Consider the following 5,612-nt stretch of genomic DNA (forward strand, 5'->3'; position numbering starts at 1 on the left):
ACATTCGCAAACCGAATTTCATCTACTTTTCAAAGAGACCCATCCATTCAGTTATTTTCCAAATTTTCAGGTTTTGGTTCTCGTTGCCTTAATAGGCGTGGCCTTGGCCGCTCCCCAAGGAAATGACAACTCTCGAGTCATGGAAACTCCCAAATTTAACACATTAGCCCAGGAAAAGATCGTTGAATTGTACGAGTTCCTCAAGAGCCAACTCGAGGACAAGAACGAGGTAGTTGATGCATCGGAAAAAGAGACCCTCCGGAATAAGCGAAGTGCCAGTCCTTTCTTCTTCCGACGTCTCCTTCCATATGATTGAACATGACAAGGTTTTTAAGACAATATCAGATTTTCAATCGCCGTTGAGTACAATACGCACAATCTACAGGCTGTCAAAACCTCTCAGATTAGCCATATAACAATGAATCTTAAACATGCTTCGTACTGTAGACGCTGCTTTTTTCAATGGAAAATCAGCTTATGATGTTGATCTCTAAAAGGCTCGCTTCTTTTTAGTCTCAGAAGATTTTTTAACAACCAAAAGCCCATCATAACGTTCCTTTGGAAATTTGTTGAGGTTAACGGCAAATTGGACATAGAATTGCTTATCTACGGGCTAACTACATGATTTTAATTCAGAAGAAGGAATACACTTTATCTTTCACTTTTTTTCTATGACTCATCGTTCTCGAGGGCTTAAGGATGCACATAAGAAGCACGAAATGCCTCTCGGGTGATTGTAATTCGCCCTAAAACCTGGGCTCGGACAATGCCACTGGATACTTTGGGAGACATGCAACATTTGATACATTTCCATTTCGTATCTAATATGTAGTCTAACCTAATGATTGTCACAAATCAGTATATTATTGCCTCGAGGCATTATTAATTGCTCTTCCAATGTAAGAATGGTGTTAAAGAACTTTTTTCAAAAGGAATTTCAATATCAGGAGGTCCGTTTGGCTGCTGTAGCTCGGGGGGAGATGTTCTTCCAAAAACGTAAAAATAAGGTGATCGAAGAAAGACTATCGACCCTGTGAAAAATCTCCCGTGGAATATCTTAAGACTATTTCATATACTCTGTCCCAATAGAATGAATTCTACGATTACTAAACCACGACAAAACTTCCCTACTCTCTATTATCGTCACGAACAAAACAACGTCACGCTAAAGCTTCATGCTGGTGAAAAAGACACGATGAAAATTACAACGCTAAAAGAGACCACGATCGAGTTTCATAACGCCGTTTTGACCGGATTGTTCCACTTATCATTTTCATTTGTCTATTCATACGCCTACAGTGCTAAGAACTGGTCCAAGCTAATCTCAATTGTGTGGCCTGAGTGATGATTTTCTCCTTGCTGCTCAACATTAAATTGCCAAGTGTGGTGTACACTACTCGTTTGAAATGTTTCATGTTTGACAAAAATCCATTTTCTTTATTTTCACTATGGCGGGAATTGTCATAGACTGCAATCAAAATTGATTGAAGAACCATACAAAATTGAACAATAACCTTCTAATGGCATTCCTATCATTTTCTTACATCGTTATTCATCTTATTCATTGTAAGCTCACTCACAAGCAACAAGTCATTATTCTTCATTCACCAGAAAGGTGGTGAGAGTAGCACATGCAATAAATTACTGTATAATCAATGTTTTGAACCTCTTTGATTTTCGTGAATAATAAACAAAATAATGATGAAAGAAAAAGTGAACGAGAGCAAATAAGCAAATGTTTTAAAAAATATTGAAAAGAGTGCACATGCTACTTCAAAAAACACTTCCATTGAACTTGCTGCTGAAACTCCTGATAAAAAATTCCTTAACCTTTCTTATCTATTTCCAAGACAAGACCATTTAAGTTGTAAAGTTTTTTTTCACAGAAAGTAATATTAGTTTTTTTTAAAATTAGTTAACAATGCACCTAATACATTTTTTAAATCAATTGAAGCTCTTCATAATAAGCGCGATGATGGGGTTGTGAAATATTTCAAATCTCATGACGAGAAAATCCTTAGTTGGAACAGAGGAGGGCTGATACTGACCTGATGACCTTCTTCAAAATATTCAACGGCGACATCTTAGTCAGGAATATGTATTCTACTGACGATCCAATTCGTATGACGCAGGTGTGACGTATGACCTATCTGAGAGGATAACCAGAAGTTATCTTGTAGAGTATGACGGAATTTGCGCATATGTATTAAATTTCTTAAAAAGAGAGAGATAAGCATATTGTGGGTGTAAATTGAAAAATAGACAAAACAGCATCGTGCATTTCAACATCTAGGGCATGTGGAGACCAAGGCTTGTGTCACTATCCATAAATGTGGTCGAGCTGAAGCTGTCAGTTGGTGAGGCCTGGGCCACCATTTGACAATGGGTGCCAAAAAAAATTTAGACAATTTTGTCCCAGACTCAAGCTCTGCGTGACCCTCAAAGGCATTGAATTGTGAGTTAATTCTTTGCATAAATTTAATTCTAATTCTAATTGTAATTCTATGATTCATACCTTCCAGCTTTAACTTTATGCGCTAAGCTCTCCGACTCATTATCATGAAGTTCAACTTCAATAGGTCCATTAAAATCAGTGTATATATAAAAAATATGGCGCACCCGGTACTCTTTAACAAAAAGGATACTAACGGGAAATGTTCCAAATCTCAAACATAATTCCTATCAATAATTTTCATCAAAATCGACAGCGAACCGCATTCAGAAGAGTCAGTAAAGTCAGGTCAGTGATTCCTTTTCTGTGGTTCTTGAGGACCAAAACATTTAGCTCTCAAAATGCTTTTGAAACGGGTGTGTTATAACGGTGTTCATGGTGCTAATTCCCAGGTTGTTGTCACTCGAAACAAGGTTGGGAATCGTTGCCATATGCATAGATAAGCCACAGGCTAATGAAAAGCAAGATCACTAATCTTATACTGAAATGAAAGTTTTTAATTGAGGAGAATCATGAAAACTACACTTCAATAGAGCAAGGTCCATGATTCGGCAAGTAGGCGTGAACCAATGCGAAACATTTTCTGTCGCTTGGCATTGTCAATGAAGAATGGTTTTTACATATGGGCCAATTAGAGACAGTCTAAGAATGATGAGCATACTTATTTATTTTGGAAAAATGCACCCCAAATCTAAAATTCATAAATTAGCGTGATGCAACATGGAAATTTGCCTCTTTGAAACCAGTTCTCAATTGCCCATGAACTTGTTTTTGGACTTACAAAACTTATCAAGCAAGCTTGTTCCTCAACCCAACATTCATAAGGCAAAAAAGTCATATGGGTACTTTGTCCAAAGTTGGACTGAAGAAATAAGCAGTATTGGCCTTCCGAAATATACAGCCATTTTTTGGTATTTCTCAAGCGTTTTATTTGCAGCCGATGCTTCTCTACGAATTCTATGACTGGATTTAGTTCCTTAAAATGGTGCCTTAAATTGCACCCCAGAATGTCCGGTGCTTTTAGAACATCACTCAATGATGATAGCGTCTTCGATGTCCATAACCATGATGAGTCGGTATCCGAAAAGCCAACGCCAGAAGAAGGGTTTGGCCTCGGCGTTTCGTTTCTTACGAGCGGGTTCATCCGTGTCAAGCTCCAGGGTTCCATATTGAGTTCCACGGGTTCCATTTGATCAAGGTCATCTCTTTCCAGCTCAGCCTTAAGAAACTCGTAGAGTTCCACGATCTTGGCTTTGGGGAGAACAACGTATTCGGGGGTCTCCATCATTGGGGGTTCTCATCTTCTTGGGGGTGGCCAAGCTCAAGGCCAATAAAGTGAAGAAAACCACGATCTACAGGATAATTTTGGGACTTGGAGGATTGGTCAGTTTGTAAGACAACAATGTGAGATAACTTACGGATTGCATGGTGGCACTGGTTGTGATTGGTTTTGGTGAAGATGAGGACGAGATGTGATGATATTGAATGTTTCAGGTCGACTTGCGATTGCAGAAGACAAGCTCTTGCTTTTATAGGCCCAATAGTCGAACTTTTGAGTGGTTGTCTTTTTTTAATTTGACGCGTTATGAGTAAGCACCAAGAGGGATTTAAAAACTTCTATCGAACTCGTTGGGTGAAGAATTTGCTGAAAGAGGTTTCAGCCGGCGTCAGGTGGTTTATGTTGACCTCTAGTTATGCAATATGGTGAAGATGCGACCATGGCAAATCTGCAAATGAATGAATTGTTCGAATGTTTTTTGAAAGCAAACTATAACTTTGTCAACCTCAAGGAAGTATTCATAATTGCTTCCTGAATTAAAGCTACATCCTTTTGAACAAAAATTTAGAAGCGTCTTTAACTGACAAGATCTTTCAAGATTAGCCTGATATTAATTGCACCATGATTAGAAACGAGAAGCATTTGGTCTATCACTTTTAAAATACACAATGAGGCTACAAAATGGCGATGATTAACGTCTCAAAATCTGTTCTTTCAAACTTGGAATATTTCCAATACTAATCACGATATCTCTCATCATCATATTGCAACAGGGTTGTTAGTCATTTGCAAAAGCATACCGCCTGTCTAAACATTACCCCTGTCGTCTCCAAATGTGTTATGAGTATTGGAATTGTAAAATTAGGTTCGAACAATGCAATGGATTTAAATTTGTATCCTAATACATACCCAATGGTACATCCAAGAAAATGTTATGATTGAAACATTAAGATTTTAACATATTGCGGACTTCCTTACCAATTTATATTCATACTCCCCAGTAACTACAGGCCAATTTCTCTCACTTCGAATATTGCGAAGGTGTTTGAGAAGATCATGAAGTTCAAACTTGTTGAATTTCTTGATATACATGAAGTCCTTCCTCCTAGACAGCATGGGTTCCGAGCACATTTTAGCACGGTTACCCAACTGATTGAGCATATAGAGCAGGTTATTGAGGGACTGGAGAGCCATGAATCAGTCGATGTAGTTTATCTCGACTTCGCCAAGGCCTTTGACAAGGTAGATCATGGCCTTTTAGTTAACAGGCTCCATGAGATTGGGATCCAAGCAAGGCTCTCAATTGGCTAAGAAGTTTCATTTGTGGTAGGAAACAATTCGTTAAGGTTGAGGGATCCCTTAGTGACATACATGATGTCAAGTCGGGTGTCCCTCAGGGCTCCATTTTGGGTCCTCTCCTTTTCATCATCTTCATTGCTCCGCTTCAGAAGCTTGGTAGTAGTAATGTCAGTATCTCTTCTTATGCTGATGATACAAAATTGATAGTTGGTAGGAATGGTCAGGATTCTGGTTGTCTGGCAAAGGTCCTAGACCAAATCTATTCTGGTGTGCTGCGAGTAACATGGCTTGAATGGAATGAAATTCCGCTCAATGACCTTTGGGTCGACGCCATTAGACACTCCACTATTAGATGATGAAGGTAAGGACATGAGCAGGTCTCATCCAAGAAAGTGTAGTCCTCCAAGATAATGGAAAGTTCGATGAGCATATCCAGTTGAAAGTTGGTAAGGCTTTCAAACATGTGGTTGGATATATCGTCACGTTTAAGTCCAGAGACAGTATCACGATGCTAACTCTGTACAAGTCGATTGTTCAGTCGCATCTTGAATATGCCTCTCACATTTGGGCTCCAATTAGTTG

General features: G+C 38.8%; 1 long non-coding RNA gene across 1 annotated transcript in view; it reads right to left on the reverse strand.

The window, feature by feature from the left end:
* Positions 1 to 3,356: 3,356 nt before the first annotated feature.
* The window catches only part of LOC131890866 (uncharacterized), a 15,661-nt gene continuing 13,405 nt past the window's right edge, over positions 3,357 to 5,612 (reverse strand). Inside the window, exons 2-3 of the long non-coding RNA XR_009374348.1 lie at positions 3,871 to 4,179; positions 3,357 to 3,804 (exon numbers count right to left, since the gene is read on the reverse strand). This is a non-coding gene — a long non-coding RNA (uncharacterized LOC131890866). The remainder of the gene's footprint in view (positions 3,805 to 3,870; positions 4,180 to 5,612) is intronic.

The sequence above is a fragment of the Tigriopus californicus genome, chromosome 11 (assembly GCF_007210705.1).
Source record: "Tigriopus californicus strain San Diego chromosome 11, Tcal_SD_v2.1, whole genome shotgun sequence".
Lineage (NCBI taxonomy): Eukaryota > Metazoa > Arthropoda > Copepoda > Harpacticoida > Harpacticidae > Tigriopus > Tigriopus californicus.